The following is a 19,484-nucleotide window of genomic DNA, read 5'->3' on the forward strand; positions in this document are numbered from 1 at the left end:
ATCAAGAATATGCAGTATTGGAACCTAATTTTATGGAGGATATGAGAAAGTTGCACTACTTACATGTAAAGAATCTTTACTGAAACACAATCATTGTGTAATTATAATTGCAGGTAATATATTAGAAAGAAGAAAGGATATAATTATAGTTGAGTGTAAGTCCACTTTGGAAACGGTACGCTAATTGGGATTGGCTCTCATCTGATCCACTATTTGCCTCTGCCAGGTATTGAACCCAGGACCCCTTGATTGCAAGGCAACAACATTACCACCACACCATTGGAAAGGCCAACTGTACTTTAAGTATTACATTTTTGTATAGTATTATTGTAAACTAGGGTGGGATCTCTTATAGCAACCCATAAGTAATGAAACCAAATGAACATTGGGATAGAAATTCTAGACCAGATGGTTATTTCATATGGAAAACATTTTTTCAAAAATACTTTAAATATATTTGTAATGAAAATATTCACTGCCGTAAAAATTCTTTGGTTTTCAGAGCTTTTTAATATTCAGAATTTTTGATATGGAATTGTGAACCTGTACTTAAAAAAAAAAAATCATATATATTGTTTTTCTCTAAATGTTGTTTTGGATCATCAAGTGTCGCAATTGAAAATGTTATATATGCAATCAATTAAAATAAATTTTACTTAGTAATGCAGTGTGGAGTGTGGCAGTTCATAATTACATTGATCAACTGTTATAATTTCAATTTTCAATTCAGCAACACAAGTGAGAAAAAATCTATTACAGTTAATATTCTTTACTAATAAATATGTAGTAATTTGACAGCAATTATCAAGGTTAAACATGCTTATTTCTTTCCTTGCATTTGTGGGACCAACATACTTTACAAAACATTCTGAGAAGTGCATTTTCTTTAAATTATTTCTTATTATTATTTCTTTATCATTATTTTATGGTGAGTTTGATGTAAGAGTCATTACACGTAAGATAAATGTTAATAAATTATGTGAGTGTCACAAACCATGTGTCACCCACTCTTCTGAGTATCAAAATTTTCATAAAGTTATATTATTTTTATTATCCAGTTAATGTTGGTGCAATGTATTTTTGTATTCAGTGGCAAAGCATGACTTTGATGCCAGGGTAGACAGAAATAAACCCTTCAAAAATGTTTTTAATTGAAAGAAACTAACTGTCTAAATCAGTGGTTCTCAACCTTTTTCAGTCAGGGACCCACCTTGAAGAATATTACACTTCATGGGGCCCATAAGCATGGGCACCGGCAGAATAGCTTGTTGGGGTGCGTACTCAGTTTATAATCATATTCTTGCTAACATTGAAGCCCTCTTTTACAACACGGGTTGAATTTAAATTGTTAAAATTAGTAATTTAATTTAAATGTTTTTAAGACACAGTACATAAACTTTCGCCCGATTTCGTGACCCACCAAATACCCCCTCATGACCCAGCAGTGGGTTGTGCCCCATAGGTTGAGAAACGATGGTCTAAATCCAATAATTCATGTTTGTACATGAGAGAGAGAGAGAAAGAGCATCAGTGCCTAATGAAAGTTAAATATGCACCTGATCTTATATTATTGAAACACCTACTTTAGAATTTACAATTGTACCTGAATGAAATTAAGACAAAAGTAAATTCTCATTAATCATTGCAGTAAGACATTTGTATGTGTACTTTTGTTATTAAACATTGTTTTGCTACCCCCTGTTGGTTAATCATGACAGTAAGGAAGTGATGGATAAATGGAAAAGGGAAAACTTACAAAAACATAAATGGCCAGGCTGGGATGCGAACCCAGAACTTTTATGGCAAGATGAAAATCAACCACTTAAAATGATCGATCACTGAGCAGGCAGCAGCAAGATATTAAATAAGAGTTCCTCCAAGGGTGAATGTTAATGAATAATATTCAAGCTCGGTACAGTACATCACAGTCTTGTATAATATTTTCTTTCAGATGGTTCAAGTTTTTAATGTTAGGTTCTGTGAAGACTGATTCAAAACTTTCTTTCCGCTATTGTAAATGACATATTAATTTTCTCATTTACCATACGAGAGTAGGTAGATAGTAGCTACTCTGACTCTACTTATGCTTCACTACTAATACATTAGCGAAAAACATAGTCCCACGGCAATTCTGATTAATACTAATATCTTCTGTCCTCATTTCCACTATAAATCATATCTTAGGGTAAAAGATCATGCCATTGCCATCAATAATTAACTTTTTTCATGTGTGTGTGCAAATAAGGTTTGATTTGAGAAGAAAATGTTGATAAGCAGCACAAAATTGTACAGCATACAGTTTTGTTTTCATAGTAACTTTAGTTTTTCATGGGTGTTGGATGAGTGTTTCACATTTGCACATTCATTTTTGCTTTATTTTACTCCTCAAATTGAGCAGTTTTTAGATGCCCTTTCCGCACATGTGTGTGTGTGTGTGTGTCCAATGTACATATTAGAATTTAATAATAATAATAATGTTTGCCCCATTGTACTTACACATATGCATTAGGTATAAGAAAGGACAAAATATATTTGAAGTTGTATTTTGTTTATAAAGTTAATACAGGAGTTTCATGTTCGAATATTTTTCTGTACGTGTGAATGGATTTTGACTGATGTACATTGAATGCATAAATATTTCCAGCAGACTGCCCATTGCAGTTTTTATTCTTTGTGCTCTTAAATTCTGTGTTTTTATGAAATTGTACTGATACTTATGCAGAGGTTCTCATCTGCTTCGTTGGAATTTTATTTAGACTCTTGGCCCTGATATTGCATGTAACAATGAAGAATTTGCCACGTAATATTTACACTTTCCACTCTATTGCAGGTTCAAATGTTGAGATAGCATTTTTTGGTTGTTGTGCTATTTACCCACGATGCAAAGTTTCTCCACCTAGCTTTCAGTTGAATGTTGGGGGAGAGTGAAATTGTTAGTGCAACAGTAAATTGCATATGAGTATAGGTGCAGTGTAAATTACAAAACATTGCTTTGCTATAATGTTTATAAACATAGAACTTCTTAATTATGTACATTGCTTGTAAATGCCAATGAGAAAAATCAATCAAAATTTAGCTATTAAAATTGTATCCGTAAAATATTCTGGATGTATTCTCTATCCTCATTTTCACTGTATGGTTTATTTTTTTAATGTAATTAGTTATTTTTGTAGTCTGTAAATCATGCAATTCTATATTCTTTTTTTGGTTCTTATATTTTAACATAGATGTACACAGTTGTTGCTTTTATTTATGTAAATACACATCTAAATATTTTTATTTTGAACTCTGTACTTAATTTGTGTTTGATTTGAAGATACTATACTCGTAGCACGTGGACTTCTTTCATGCAAATATCTTCTGTATGTTTGAAAATATGCTTGTTTTGTTGAGTAAACATTGTTACAGAAACAATTATTATGTAGTATTACTGTAATTCAGCCAGCCAGCACAATGTTCCATTTATACTACTTTAATATTTTTTTTATTCTTCAGTATATACATAATACTAATTGTGAATAACAGCACTACTAAGAATGAAGAGTAAGTGTGTCATCACATTTGTCATGAAAAATTAGTAAAAAATAAATATGAGCAAGCTTCCATCTGAGTTATATTGTTTCACTAGTTCATAAAACGAAACCCTGCTTGTTATCTTGAGAAATTATTGTAATAAGGGTTAGACAAAACTAAAAATAATTCAGGAGTCAGCATATTTTTTCAAATATGGGCTAAGTAAACATGAATCCAACTGAGATGAAGCTACACATTTTGAAATGTGACCCTAACATTGAATTTATTAATTAATACAAGATTGGATTAAAAATCATTGTCTTGCGTCGGAGTGGCATTCCTAAAGAAGGTTCTCCCAGTAACAGCATAAATACAGGGTGACAATTAATGAACTATATGAAATAAAACGGAAATTAGTGACAAACCACGTAGTACACAAACTGTATTGCACATGTAAACGACACTACAGGCATTCGGATTTAGGTTATAACATGTTCGATATGTCTGCCATCTCTGGTGATGATGTGGGGCAGACGAACAGCAAAATTCTGCATGACCCGCTGAAGTGTCGAAACATCGATGACCTCCTGAATGGCAGTTTTCAGCTCGGCAATGGTTTTGGGGTTATTTCTGTACACTTTGTCCTTAACATAGCCCCCTTCCAGTGGCCTCTGGGTACCCCAGAGCCAGAATGTGGTCCCCAAAATACTCCTCCAGGACATTTTCACTTGCAAATGGCCGACATCAACACGTTGCGTGCGCATACGCATACAAATTCCCATCATGCCCTGTGGCCAGCCACGCAGTTTGGACGTCATCATGCGAACTATTAAGAAATTATGACGGTTTTATTTCATATAGTTCATTAATTGTCACCCTGTAACTATGAAATATGTTCTAATATATAAGCAACTCTACCATATTGCTGCAGATTTTAAAACTCTGCAAGCAACAGTGCAAACATTTATAAAAGAAGTATTGAAAATATCATTAACTGAACTTTATAAATTAAAAATAAATAGCATTGGATTTGAAAATTTAGGCGTCACGTGAAGTTTTCAGGTGTCATGGCGACTGGGCACCCTATATTTCTCTACCTCTGATTGTAGTCAACTTTCTCAAGTCATTAGAAGAAAGGTATATAGCCAGTAGCATATGCAAAAATCTGTATGAAATGGGGTGTGACATTTCTTTTAGCTGTCAGTATTATCAGGGAAAGAGGCAGTAAAAATTGTCTGATCCTAATCCAATCAAGGTGGTTCCTTTTGTTTGTTTTCATTACAATATGTGAAAAAAACTAGGGTTGTGCGGGACAATTTTTTGGGTTGGGATGGGAAATTTTTTAAATCCTGACATTCAGGATGGAAAAAAATTGCAATTTCCCAACAAAGTCGAGAAGTTTTCGGGACGGGAAATGTTAAAAAATTTCCTAAAGCTCTGGAAATCTCGAATTGTATGCATTATTTTCACCTTAAGTAATTGTTTATGCATTTCTGGAATAAAAACTAACAATTTCCGATAAGTTCCAGACACTCACAATGCAGAAAATGTCTAGAATTAATGACTTTTTAAAATTACCAATCGGTATTTCCTGACTGCTCGGGATCCTGAAAAGTCAAAGTCATTTCCTGAAGGGATTGGCTTCCTGATCCCGGTCCAGACTTTTGGGATTCCGTGCTGCCCGTAGAAAAAACCACACATCATGACAAGTGCAACCAAGATTGTTTACTATGGGGAGTGGGGCTTTGCGTGGCCAACATTGACATCTGGAGAGTAGGAGGTGATGCAGACTTCAGTGAATGTGTAGAAAATTACATATCTTATCATGCGAGTAATTTCATTTCAGACAGCACTTTGCATTAATTATTATAATGTATTATTAATTATGTGTGTTTCTGCATAGCCAAGTGGTTTGCGCTCTTGCCTTTGGTGCAAGCCGTCCCAGTTTTTATTCCTGGTGGGTGCCCCAAATTTTCAGTGTTGACCCAGCATCATGAAGACAGTTGGGTACCTACTTCAAAAGAAGTAGTTGGCTTCAGTCTCGAAAGACAGAAAACAGCAGCAACGAGACTGGAAAAAAAGTGACTGAAAAGCGAAGTAAAATAAACCAAATCTATGAATCGAAAAGGAAATTCCCAGACGGCATGTGTTCCAGAAGTGTCTGAGAATGAAGCAACATGTTAAAAAAAAAGGTAAAGTGCTCCCCTGTGCATAGCACCACGCCATGAAGGCGTATAGGGGGTGTGGGGGTAACGCCCCACACTTTCTTGATCCGGTCATGAGTGGGGGTGATGTGATCAGCATCACGCCCCTAACCGCCTTTACCCCCCAGGGTTTCCCCCAGGTACCCATGTTATTCGACGCTGGGTGGGTGCCGGGGCCGCTTCCAACCTTAGAAAAGTTCCCGGATTTGAACCGGCCGGGGATCGAACCCGGGACCTTGAGCATGGTAGTCAGACGCGTTACCGACTGAGCCACCGCGGCCGAATGTTAGAACTTAGAATAATAGTAATGACTGGGGTGTGGAATTTTGCCTATTTGCCTTTTTAATTCCTTTGTAGTAAAACATAGGTTTTAATGTTTAAAGTTTGTTTCATGGTATTTTTAGTCCAAAAATACATTTTTATAATGCCTATAAATGCCTAGTTTGATGGTTAGCGCCTATTTTGCTTAATCGTGCCAAAAAATTGCTATTCTGTAATTTTTGCATCAGCCTTTTTTACGTGCCTTTGGCTTTCTCTACATTGAAGAAGGCTTTGTTGATGTTGTACTGACTGATATCTGGTATTCGCCAGATTTGAGGGTCTGAATTGGAATATTGATGAAAATATTTTTTTTGTTACAATGGTGCAAATTCTTTTTTCATGATATGTTTAAATTTGCACAGTTGTTAGCACAAGCTCTTTCTGTGAGAATTAATTAACCCTCCCGTTGCCAAGCTTTTCGACAGCTTTATTTTACCAAGCGGGGTATTTTGACTACCCCAATACAATTTTGTGATTTAGTGTAATATTTGTTTTTAGATTCTGTTATTTTCAATGAATATCTTTATTTAGTATTGAAATACAGTTTTTCAAATTATTAAAAGTATTTAAACTGAACATAAACACCGTATGGTGACACTAGTGCAGCATTGCCATGTATACGCACTCTAATTCAACTCAACAATAGTAACCTGATGCAATAGACAACAATATATGTTATTTGAGCTAAACAATGGATGTATGGTAAAACTCAACAATGGAAAAATTAAATAACTAAGATAAATGAGAGACATATTTCGTAAAACCTTCATTTTTGACAAATAAGAAGATAAGACATTTCATACCAAGCGGGTTAGTCTCACAACCCCACCAATATATCCCGTCAATAATAAATATAAAAACAAAAAAATTGAGTCAGTCACAAGTGTGAATACAATTTCAATCATTTTAGGACAAAGTCATGAAACTACAAGTACGTAGCTCTTCAGATAAAATTATTATAGGGAAAACTCAGCCTGGGGTAGTCACAATACCCTGCTTGGTAATGCGAGGCTTAACTGACGATTCCCAGCAAATGTGAATTTTGATCAAAAGAGTATTAATAGTTTGTTAATCGTTAGCACACTGTTTTGTATAAACTGAAGTGCTAATACAGTATAACTTTGGATTGTAAGAAGAAAATTGAAATAAGTTCACATTCATTGCCTATTTTAATGTATTTTTTAAAATTTTTAGGGTGTCTCTTTAGTGCCTATTTTCATCTTTTTGGTGCCTATTTGAGAAGTTTTTAGTGCCTATAAATCCACACCCTGCTAATGACTCAGTCGGGATAGTGATCGTGTTCAGCTCCCAGATGTTAGGTGACCATTGCTCGAATACTTAACACACCCCAAGTAATATGCCTTAAATGTAGGGGCGTGCTGTGAATTTTCGTGGTAGACAAGCGATGGGTCAGTTTTGAGTTTTTCATTTCGACTAATTATAACATTTTCAATGTAATATATGGGGTGAGTGTAAGGTTAATTTAGAACCAGAGTTATCAAAAATTGGACATTGGTGAAAAATTTTAGGAGGGCATTGAGGAAATTGAGGGGGGGTAGGGTGTGTGTAAATAAATCACTGGTATATACACAGGAGTTGAGTTGGTGTTTTAAGTCCACTTTATGCACAGTAAGGCTAATCGGGACTGGACCTACAGTTTAAAGTGAGATCCGAACCACTTGTGCCTCCACCGGGTATCGAACCCGGGACCCCTTGATTACAAGGCAATGACGCTACCACTGCGCCATGGGGGAGGCCCTATATATACACAGGAGGGGGCTGGAATTGTAAAAGGGGCTCTTGCTCCCCCTGCTAAACCGGCCCCTACAATGTGTATTTTGTCATTTTTTTTTTTTTTTTTTTTTTGCCTTTCACCCTTTTGTAGGAATACTATGCCAAAAGAGTGGTTCCAATCCCCCTTTTGTACGTCACTGCACGAGTGTGATTTTGGGAATGTTCATGTCTTTGCACTGCATTATGAAAGTCATTGTGGCCTGTATAGTTCAAAGAAAATGATTTGTTAATGACATTGTTGCTACATAACTACATAATATGTATCATCCTTGGCTTGTAATGAAGGGGTACTGGTTTCGATACTTGGTCGAATGGTTCGGATCCCACTTTAAACTGTAGGTCGAGTCCCAATTAGCCTTTCTGTGCATAAAGTGGGCATTTTTTTTTTTTTTTTTTACCGAGACACTTTTCATTGCTTAATGAAAACTTTCCCGTTTTTCTTACTTGTTTCGGTTATTCATAGTTAAGGAACACAGTCTCTTGTGATTCACCACCTCCAGCTTTTCGGTATATGTTTTTGAACTGAATGGTTTTCAAAGAAGATCCCTAATCGACTCCGTACTTTCACCACTCCAAATCGATGGCTCGTCTCGTTTCAACCCTGGTGGTTATTTACAATGTAGACCATACTTTAACACAAGACAGCAAAAACACCACACAAAAAAACATAATAATACAGGACGATGGTCACTGTAAAGAACACACTTATTGACATATTGACGTAATCATTGACTAACTTCACAAGCTAATTTGTTCATTACTGTTAAGTTTCACACATGAATAATCGTACTGAGTTAGGTGGTGCTACGCATGCATAGAAAATTCTGGAAGTTAGCAACACTTATGGCCAGCATGGATGAGGTGTTTCCAACACCCTTGCCAAAGATGAAACGAGCCGGGGACCGCTTGTGGTCAGCTCGGCTGCAGCCGCTTTATGTTTGCAGCCAATTCGACAGGAAATAGGGGAATTTAAAAGTCTGCATATGTAAATATGTTAAAAGTAGATCAATTCCATTCCAAGTTGTATAAAGGCATTGAAATACATGAACTTTAAGATATAAAAATTGTTTTCTTTTTAAAAAAACAATGCATGCGGTGCTTGCTGTGCCTTCCTTTACCGCACACTTCTGCTTAAATGATGATCGTTGCTATGGTCGATTCTATACTCCTTCCAAAAAAGGAGGACATTTACCGATTTCTAAAAGAATCCGGACAGACACCTAAAAAGGAGGACATGTCTGAATTAAAGAGGTCGTCTGGTCACCTTATGTTTCGTGAAAGAAACCAAAGCTCCTTTGAAGGTTTGGCAACTGTAAGTACCTGGGCCCTTTATTGCACGAGGGCCACATACAAATGATTTAGATGTATCTGCATTATGTGATCCTTAAAAGTGGTGGTTTGCACATTACACTTGAGCTCCTTCCACGCATTCTCCCTAGAGGTCAAGTCAATATACCATTACCATTTCTCTGGCACTTCTTGAAACTCTTGTTTGGGGGGGGGGTCTGATTTACTTCCTGACAACATTATGTAAGGCTTCACAATGTTGGAATCTGTGGCCATGCAGGGGATTCATCATCTTGTGGATGAGATCATAGTTACTGAAATAGGATGGGTGTGGGAGCATGGTGCACACCGGTGACTGCAGGTCAGTTTGAGTCTGTTCACTGGTGTGTGGCTGCTCATTGTCATGCAACAGCAACATATTCTGAGACAATTTTCGACACTAGGATTTTGCTTCTCAATGTTTGTAGGGAGGCACAGTTGCAGTCAGTGTTGATGTCAATCCATGTGGCAGCCAGTTCATCATGATTATGCCGTGTTAACCCCCAAAACACTGTTCCCATTTGGTTCACAAATATCTTTTCAGAGTGGGGCTGCCATTGCTTCGACTGTTCCTTGGTTTCAGGTGCGTGGTAAAAAAAAACATGATTTGTCCCTGATCAACTGTGTAAAAAGGCATCCGAGTGTGGATCATATGTCAGCAGCTCACAACACTTCTGTGCGGTGACTCGAACCAGTGTCCGTAATCATCTCATCAACTATGATGTGTTTATTTTTGCTGATAAGGTCTTTGAATCATTTGCTCTCGATGTTCTTCGACAACCACTACTGGATCCCTTTTTCACTGTTTTGTTGCCATGTACAAAGCCTGTCATCAAGTTTAACTCAGTTGCACGTGAAGGAGTCACTAAATGCCTGTGAACACTCACAGTGTTCTCTCCCTAATTCAATAAGAAACATGCGGTCCATGTCTGCTCATAGTAGCAGCTCTCCATCATTTGCGAGACTGGTTACTGTTCTGTGGGACTAACTAACACTGTGGTGCCATATCAGAGCTACATGATCTTCAAGGTCGGGTTTTGATCATTTGTATACAGCCCTCGTAACTAAAGCTCATAAGAGGACTCTTGAAGTAGATGCCTATTACATTGATCAATATGCATCTTTAGCTATCGAGTCTGAAGGGATATGGCAAGAACGAATTTCAATGCAAGTTTCTGAGGAACAGATTTGCAGAAGGAAGGTTGTGTTATAAAAGGAAGAAATGTATTAATTGTTTGCAGATGTCAATCTGGGTCATTCTGTAAAGTTCTAAACCACACTTGGAAGATGTAGTTGAATAGGAAGCTGCAAGGAAAATGGAAAAGAGTGTGTTGCAATCAAGACATGGTAGAAAGGCATGAAGGATAGGCTGAGGTCCATCATAAGTTGTAGCAGCAGTGGATGGATATTACTCATGTAATTACATGATTGATAATTACAAGTAAACCTGGCAGAAGTTCATTTTCTAATTGCCTGTCCACAGCGATCTTTAGCATACAATGCTAATTGGACATTATCCGTTGTCTAGTGCTTCTAACTATACTTATTCTAACACTACGTTTCGAGAGAGCACCTCTTCACTCGTCTTTAGGTGAACAAATCTATATTTGCCAGTGGGGGGATCGAACCTATGACAGACCTAAGATTATACCCCACCCCTGACAAAAAGAAACCACTAGATAATGTCAAATTAACATTGCATCCTAATAACTATTGTCGCTAACATTCAGGGGGCCATAACAAACTTGACAAAACAATTTTGCATCCACCATTGTCCCTCAAATTAGTCTGATAATACACTCCTCACAAAAAGTTTGGAACATTGTTATATCGGGCACAACAACTTTTGAATATTATATGTTTGACAATAGGTGATAAGCACAGTGGCATATGTCGGTGAAAAGACGAGAAAGTTCACCAAATACCTCGTGTTGTTGAATTTGAAGGCCGTGTCTATAACCTATTGTCTAATACAACAATATTCCAAACTTTTTGTGAGGAGTGTATAATGTGGAAATATAAACCAAGTGAACACAGAAAACAACTTGTTGACTAGAAGAGTATATATATCAGTTATTGCTTAAATATATGGGTTGCTTTCGGGATGTTTACAAATTTGATGGCTTCAAGTACGTGCGGTTTGCAGATAAACCCAACTTCCGGTTTCCTAGCAAAATACTTGTAGAAGAAGGCGGGGTGCGGTTGGAAAAATCAGTGGCTATTTCTGAACCAATCACGATCGTTCTTTAACAGCGAGAAAACCAATGATTGATTAATTTCTTTGCTTCTAAGAGAATTCAAGCGGAAGTCAATTTGTATAATGAACCGGATTAGATGATAATGTGACCTTTGCCAGAACCTGAAAAAATTACGTTTATCTGCCAGTATAAATAAGGAAAATAATATTAACCTTACCTTTATGCGGTAAGCAGTGTTGTTTGGGAAACCTGATGGAATTGCACCAAATTGGTAAGACCCTTTACGATTGGCTGTTTCTCCCCACTTAAACAAATACCAACAAATCCTACAAGGCACTCAGAATGTTCGTTATCTTGTAAAAACTCTTATACTGATAGCACCTTGAACTTTTCATTTACAACCTTGATGTTGACTCTGTTATCTTGTAAACGGTACTATCTTCAAAGATATTGTTTCGCATACATATACCATGTAATCATACCTACAATTTGGAACTTGTGAAGAGGTGTTATTCAGCAAACTGGATGTGAAAGTACATATTTGAGGCAAAAGTCTATTAAATTATACTTCGTCTGCTAGGGCCGTCGTTACTGCTCTACCAAAAAGAGAAAACTCTCTCGTGCTAATTTTCAACCCTAAGTGAAGGAAGGGAGCGTGGGTGATGCAATCAGCTGCTTGCCTTGTAATTTTGACTCTTCGTTGCCTAAATATGTGACGTTCCTCAACACTTTCGTCACCATGTATTAAGTGACAAATGTTTTCATCATCATACATACTTTTTCTACGTAAGTCTATCCCAAAACCCATTCACATGACCCATATTGGTCGCAAATTACAGATTAACATGGTATCAGTCATCAGACGTCTAATTATGACTTCAATACTTTGTCATATATTTTTCTCGCTGATAAGTGCATTTCTGGAAATTTTAACGCTACCTTCCGCCAGTTATTAATTTATAGATTTTTTGTGTGGAGTGGGAGATGCTATCCCACCATCATCTGTTACGCTCGCTTTTTTGGCATATCTTATGTTTTAAAGAATGGAATTGTGCTGATGTGGAAGTAGATGTTGTCCTCTACTGATTGGTGTTGCTTGTTTCAGTTCATGACCGTCACATTGCAGAAAGCAGCGTGAATAAACAGGGTGTCTCCCGGTACGATAAGTACCTTAATTCCATGGGTACCTGTGTAGAAAAATAGCTCAAAGCATGTACAGTGACCGGCAATAAAAAATGAGACATGTATATCCTGAAATACTCGCTTCTCTGCAAGGCGTTATGTGGGTTGCCTAACTCTGTGGTGGTAGAAACTGCCATTGAGAATTTGCTATTAAAATCCACTTATCGCAGTCGAGTTAAGCAACATATACAACGCCTTGCAGGGAAGCGAGTATTTCAGGATATACGTGTCCCGTTTTTATTGCCTGTGACTGTACCTTCAGAGTAAAAAAAGTTTTGTTCAACTAACTTCTTTCATTTTTTCAATAACAAACTGGTACTACTTTCTGGACGTGCCTCGTATATCAAGACGAGCCCGAGATTTCTATTGATTGATTTAATTAGGTTGTTTTAAGTCGCTTTTTATGCCATTTTGGCTAATCGCAACGCTGAGGATGACTGATGATATGATTAAATTAATGAATGCACGCTCACAAGGAACACCCTTGAGCAGGACGGATTTCGAACCCAGGACCCCTGACGTCATAGTACGCTGTGCTAACCACTTCGCCACGAAGATCGCCGCTTGCTCTTCGAGATCGAGACAGGCACTTATTATTCGAGACCGAGATTGCCAAGTCGCATCTCGTCTCGATACCATCCCAGAACCCAGCGGTCTGCTTACGCAGTTGCAAGTCGCCTCTGTCATTGGACAAGGCCGGTTGCTATGCTGATCGCGGGCCCAACTGGTGGCTGATCTACTTTTTGCTACATAGCTCCAACTGTCCACGAATCGTCTTCGGGGGTGTGTGGCTCGATGAGTGTCAACAACCTCAGTTGCGAAGTTAAAAGCTGTAGGGGTAACATCTCCCGTTACAACGTTGCGAAGCGTACGTCTGTTTTTGTCTGTTGCTTTTTGTTTGCACAATATTTCCGTGCTTTGTGTAGAGGAAAATAACCAGACCCCACTTATAAGCCGGACGCCCTTCCTGTTTCCGTAAGTAGGTGCTGACGCGTGGTGGCAATGGGCAAAACACGTCAAGAATAACGAAAAGATTGTGTAGGGAAGGTATCAGCAGTAACGTGCAAGTATCAGGTTATAACAATCAAAGCTTTCCAACTATCAAGTAAATAGATTAATCACGGTAATAAGCAATAAAAAATAATTGGACTGTGGCTGTACCCCGAGAGTTGCGCTGTGGAATACGGATGACAATCCGGTTTCCCGAGCGAGGAGGCCGATCCTCGGGTAAAAAGACAAAAAGATACAGCTTTGGAGCCAATGAACGGATTCGATGGAAATTTAAGACAGCCCAGTATCAGATCCTGATCGGCAAAATCCCAAAAACACATGATAGGAGGTGAATTAAGGGAGATATTAAAGGTTAAAGAGCGAGAGTGGATGACAATACGTACAGACTCCCCGTCGCTCTCTACGGAGCGACCGTGCAGAATAAAATGGATCTGGCGAGAGGGTAGCCTCCCTTCGAGGAGTCGCGGTAGATACGTCAAGGAACTCAAATTACACGGGCAAAGATAGAAGGGTAAGATGCCACGGTTTGAGTACGATTTAACAAGGCGTAGACCGAGAGGGTATCATAACGAACATTTGGAGTAGCACATAAATAGACAAGCGGGGAAGCGATTGATTGATTGATTGATTTAGTTTATTTTACTTCGCGTTTTGTGCCTCTTGGCTAATTTGCGAAGATGGGGATGAGTGATGAAATTGATGAATGGACAATCACAAACAACCAAGCCCGACCAGGATTCGAACCCGGGACCCTTGGCGTCGCAGCGCGATGTGCTAACCACTTTTTTTTTTTTTTTTTTTTTTTACATCTGATTATAACAAACTTTTCATGATGACTATACAGGTTTTACAAACTAGGATATATTACATTTAGAAAATTCGCATAGACATTGTTCTTTTTGCTTGCCGACATATTTTGAAATGTGTGCCTTAAATAATGCACAAATTGTTCATGAAAGTCAACTTGCTGATAAGTAGAGGCAAACCAAGCATATTGCCCCAGTAACCACAATACACTGTTCTGTTTCTTTTTAGGGAAATAACTAAAATTGGGAAACAGAAGATGATCAATTGTAATATTCTTCTCATTGGTACGACAGATGACACTTACGAGTTTCGCAACATATTTCCATGACGTAGCGGTTATTAAGCATTCACTGAGCTTATGCACTAAACTATCAGGCACGTTACATATTAAACATAATGATGAATCTGCCATGTGCAGATCATAGAGTTTCACTCGAGTCAGCAGTATTTGATGCACTATAACGAACCACGCCGATCGTATTCTTGTTGCGAGATGCCTCGCGTGTATATTTTTCCAAACCACAGGCCAACGACCTTCCGGGTGTCTTGCAACTATCTTTACAGCCTGTTGAGACGCTACACGCATTCTTCTGTACATGTGCGACACCACTGGAACAGGCAGGGTAGGAGTTTGTAACAAGCCATAGCAGATCTCTACTAAGGTCTCACGGAGGTACCTAAGGTTGTGGGGGAGGTTAGTCACGTTTATGGGGGGATCCAACTGTATATGGGCCAAGCAGTCTCGAAGAACATGACTTGTAAGGCTATCAGGGCTCTGAATCATCGTCTCTATGTCCGCTTGAATGCGGAGCGCCTGGCTCTTGTGGTGCACGTGTGCAAGATTCAAGCCTCCCCCAGCATTATCTAAACACAAGGTCTCGTGATTTACACGTAGCAACTGCCCATTCCAAACAAACCAGTTCACTGCACTTTTCAGCTTTGTTACATCCAGCATTCGCATCGGAAGTATTTTGGCTATAAACCACACTTTCGAAAGAGCATACACATTAACAAACGTGACTCGTGATTGCAAGCTAATGTTTCGAAACTTATTAATTTGTAGCACTGCTTTTACACTCCCAATCACTCGATCATAATTTACTTGTATCATTCCTTGCAAAGCAGGCGTAAATACTACACCAAGTATTTTTACAATGTTTACAACAGGGAAGTGTTGAACTGGTGTGTGTGGTGGAGAATTATTTAAAAACATCAAACAGGATTTCTTTACATTTATGTGAAGGCCTGAATACACCCCAAATTCCGTCGTTAGTTTATGAACCGTGTCCACATCAACAGGTGACTGAACTAAAATGGTGACATCATCCGCATAAGCTAAAACTTTTAGCGACTTTGACAGAATAGTTATTCCTTGTAACCGTGCTTCCAGAGAGGCAAGCAGGGGACTTAGGGAAATACAAAAAGCCAACATGGATAAGGGATCTCCCTGTCGGACACCTGTGACAATGCTAAGCGTTTTTGTCAGAAACCCATTAATCTGTATTTTCGATTCAGCATTGTTATATAGCCCTTGCAGTGCTGAGAGAAAATTCCCCCGTATGCCCCTTTTGTGGAAAACATGAAACATATAATTATGGTTCAGCGAATCAAACGCACGTTCGAAGTCCAAAGCTAAAATCGCTTGATCCTTTAAATTTTTCTTATTATGATTACTGGTAACCACTTCACGCAGCGTTTGCAACACTGCATAAATGTTTTTATTTTCACCATATACATATTGCATGTCCCCCACCAAGTTGCTTGAGTACGGCATTAAACGTGCAAGCATACATCGTGTGAAAATTTTATAGTCGGTGCACAGGAGTGTAATGGGGCGATAATGAGTGATCTCTGTCGGCTTTGCACATTTCGGTACTAATACTATAATACCTGTCTTGGAAGTCTTGCCCATTTTATGTTGCTGAAAGGCCGCGTTGACCCACTCAGTTAAAGTCTGCCCCACTAGCGTCCAAAATGTTTGAAAGAAGCACGTAGGAAGCCCATCCACACCAGGGGCGGAGAAAGGCTTTGACGCTTTCACCGCTTTATATACTTCTTCGAACGTGAAATCCTCATCAAGCTTGGTTCTATCATCATCGGAAAGTACTTCCGTAACTGCATCCACAACAGAATCATAATTTGTATTGGCAGGTTGGTGCTGCGAAAACATCCGAACATAATGCTCATATATTGTACGTTGTATGTCCTTAGGTGCTATGATTTTATTACCCGCTCCATCTGCGAGTTCAGTAATGAGTTTCCGTTGTGCATTTTGTCGTTCTTGTATCACGTGACTAATCGACACCGCTTCTTCAGGGTCAAACTGAGGCAGTCTACTTCGAATTTTTGCACCCATACGTTTGTGGGCGGTCATATTTAAGAGTATTGCTTGTATACGTTTAATTTCCGTATGAACCGGTCGTCCTGCCGATGCTTCTTCTATTAATTCACGCAACACACGATAATAAAAGTGATATTTATTATTCCAGTCACGAGACCTCTCTTTACAGAATGATATACAGAAACGTTTAACTGCCGGTTTTAGGATTTCATCCCACCACCGAAGGATGTCAGTACGTCGAAGGCGATGCGTCTCCCAAAATCTCCATTGCTCATGAAATGCTAGTTTAAATTCCTCATCAGATAAAATGGACGTATTCATTTTCCAATACCCATATCCCCTAGGCACTAAGGGAAGATCAATGTTAATTGCCATTATCACCGCCAGGTGGTCCGAAAAACATGTAGGGGTGAGAGAAATCGAAGTAACTTTCTGACGCAGTGCCGGGGTAACATAGAACCGGTCTAGCCGGGACGCACAATTGTCTCTAATATAAGTATACCCCTGCTTATCAAAATATTTATCTGTCCAAACGTCCACCAATTTAAAACCAGACACCAATTTTTGGAGGGAATTAGATGTTGCAAAACCAGGACGTTGATCTTGTGGAAGCAAGACGCAATTGAAGTCGCCGCCACAAATGATATGTTCCTTTACACCTTGCAGTTCAGCCGCCACATCTGTCGCAAAAAAATTGTTCCTCTGTGATCTCTGATTTGTACCTGATGGGGCATATATATTGCATATCCAAACATTTGCCACTTTCGCACATATAATTCTCCCATTAGGATGACACACAACGTTAGTGATGGGCACCGTATTTTTCACGAGAAGCGCAGTCCCCGTTGCCTGACAATTTGCATTATTATATACTACTATAGATGGGGGCAGTTCAAAATTTATCACTTGAACTTCCTGGAGAAAGGCTATATCGAGAGACGACTGGATAAAAAAGTCACCCAGCGCCTCTTGTTTATTCTTGTTTTGTAATTTGTTAATGTTAATCGTGCCTATTCTGAGTGTTGTAAACATATCTATTGTATTCGTCCTACATGTTATCAGGGACGCTGTATCCCCCTTATTGCCAAGGCTCTCCTTGTAACCATTATACCCGACATTTACACCACAATACAATAAGACCAATAAATGACAAAAGTACCACATCAAGTAAATGGAACAGAGTGGTACAAATCGTTGATCTTCTTTACAAAAAGAAGAAACTTATATATACAAAAAAAAATATATATACTCAATCACTCTATCATACCTATCAGTCCCCTAGCAAAAGCCCTTCTTATAACCACAATCATTACACACTTACAAAAATTACTTAAACCTCCTCAACATTACTACTCAGTCCACGAAATCAGTTTGTGAAAAATTTAGTACTATTAACACTGTTACCTTTAGGTACATTGCCTAATTTTTTTTTTTTTCTAACTAACCTGTTTATAATCATGTTTAGTGTTGTCAGTATCCACTCCACTCTCTCGAAGAAATATTATAGAATGTACACCTGCAGTATTTTTCTTCTTTTTTTTATGACGCACACGACAAATAACTTTGGATACTACACTAGGGGTGGTCACTCCTTCCTTTCTTCTGTTAGTGCAGATACCCATGGGTGTGGACTCAGGACTCCCCAGATACCTGTGGATGTTGAGGCAGAGCTCCCCCGGGTTTTTTCTTCTTGCTTATTGGCGGGACGAATCGTGGTCTGGATCGCTTGTGTCTTGAAGAGCGTCGTTGTCCTTTATCCGTGTTAATTGCCGGAAATTCATCCTCTGTTTTCGATTCATCCCCGGATCCACCTTCTGTGCCGGTGTCTACTTTCTGGAATTCTATCTTCTTGTCTGCTTCATTTCCGAGTTGTGGGGGAATTCCTGAGGTGTGTTGTACCTTGTCAGGTCCATCTAGTGTTGTTAAGGGGTTGGAGTTGGAGCTGGAAGGTTGGCTACTCTCTTCATTTTCACCTACACTTTCACCTTGTTGTTCGTTATGTATTTTGTCTTTTTCGGTACTCTTCTTTTGGCTTGGGTCGTTTGGTGTTAACTGTGTTTGACGCTCTGGATCCGTAGCGGGTGTCTCTATTGTTTCATTCGTGAAATGGGGGTAGGATCTATGGCAATTGACCTCTTCTCTTGATGTTGTATTCGAGTTTTGGGGTCTTGTCAGTACTGGAAGTACTGTAGGTTGGGATACCATAGGGGTCGTTCCAGTGGTCAAATTAACAGGGACTCGTCCAGTTCTATTAACGCGGGGTCGTCGCGAGGGGCATTCTGAGAAGTTGTGTCCCTCCAAATCACACCCACTGCACGTACGTACTTGACCAGAATAAGTTACCCAGTACCTGTCTCCTTGTATGGTAATGTACGAAGGGATTGCTTTCCGCAGGGCCATTTTAAACACAATGCGCCCCGTTCGTGTTCTATAAATATGTTCTTCTGAATACCTCTCTTCCTTTACGTTCAGCACTTCACCGTATTCACTAATTACATTACGAATCGCATCGTGGCTTACTTCGTCTGGCACTACATGCACACTTACAAAAACACTCTGCTGGTCTGCCCATTCCACATCTATTTTATGCCGTCCGTCTGCATCATAATAGGGCACTTCGGCTCCATAATCATTTAATAATCGCTCACCCACAACTTTCGTTACAAATTTCACAAATACACAGTTTCGATAGTAATCAATTTCAAAACTTTGAACTTGGTTCGATGTCACACCGTACGTGTTATGAAACCACTTATGTAAATCCCGCGAAGTAGGTCTAGATTTTAC

General features: G+C 38.8%; 1 protein-coding gene across 2 annotated transcripts in view; it reads right to left on the reverse strand.

Moving 5' to 3' along the window:
- LOC145993787 (kynurenine/alpha-aminoadipate aminotransferase, mitochondrial-like) overlaps positions 1 to 11,696 on the reverse strand; it is a 96,449-nt gene extending 84,753 nt beyond the window's left edge. For both annotated transcript variants that reach the window (XM_083129590.1, XM_083129587.1), the window contains exon 1: positions 11,574 to 11,696. The gene's annotated coding sequence lies outside the window, so the exon portion shown is untranslated. The remainder of the gene's footprint in view (positions 1 to 11,573) is intronic.
- Positions 11,697 to 19,484: the final 7,788 nt, after the last annotated feature.

This window comes from Lepisma saccharinum, chromosome 10 (assembly GCF_977018435.1).
Source record: "Lepisma saccharinum chromosome 10, izLepSacc3.1, whole genome shotgun sequence".
NCBI lineage: Eukaryota > Metazoa > Arthropoda > Insecta > Zygentoma > Lepismatidae > Lepisma > Lepisma saccharinum.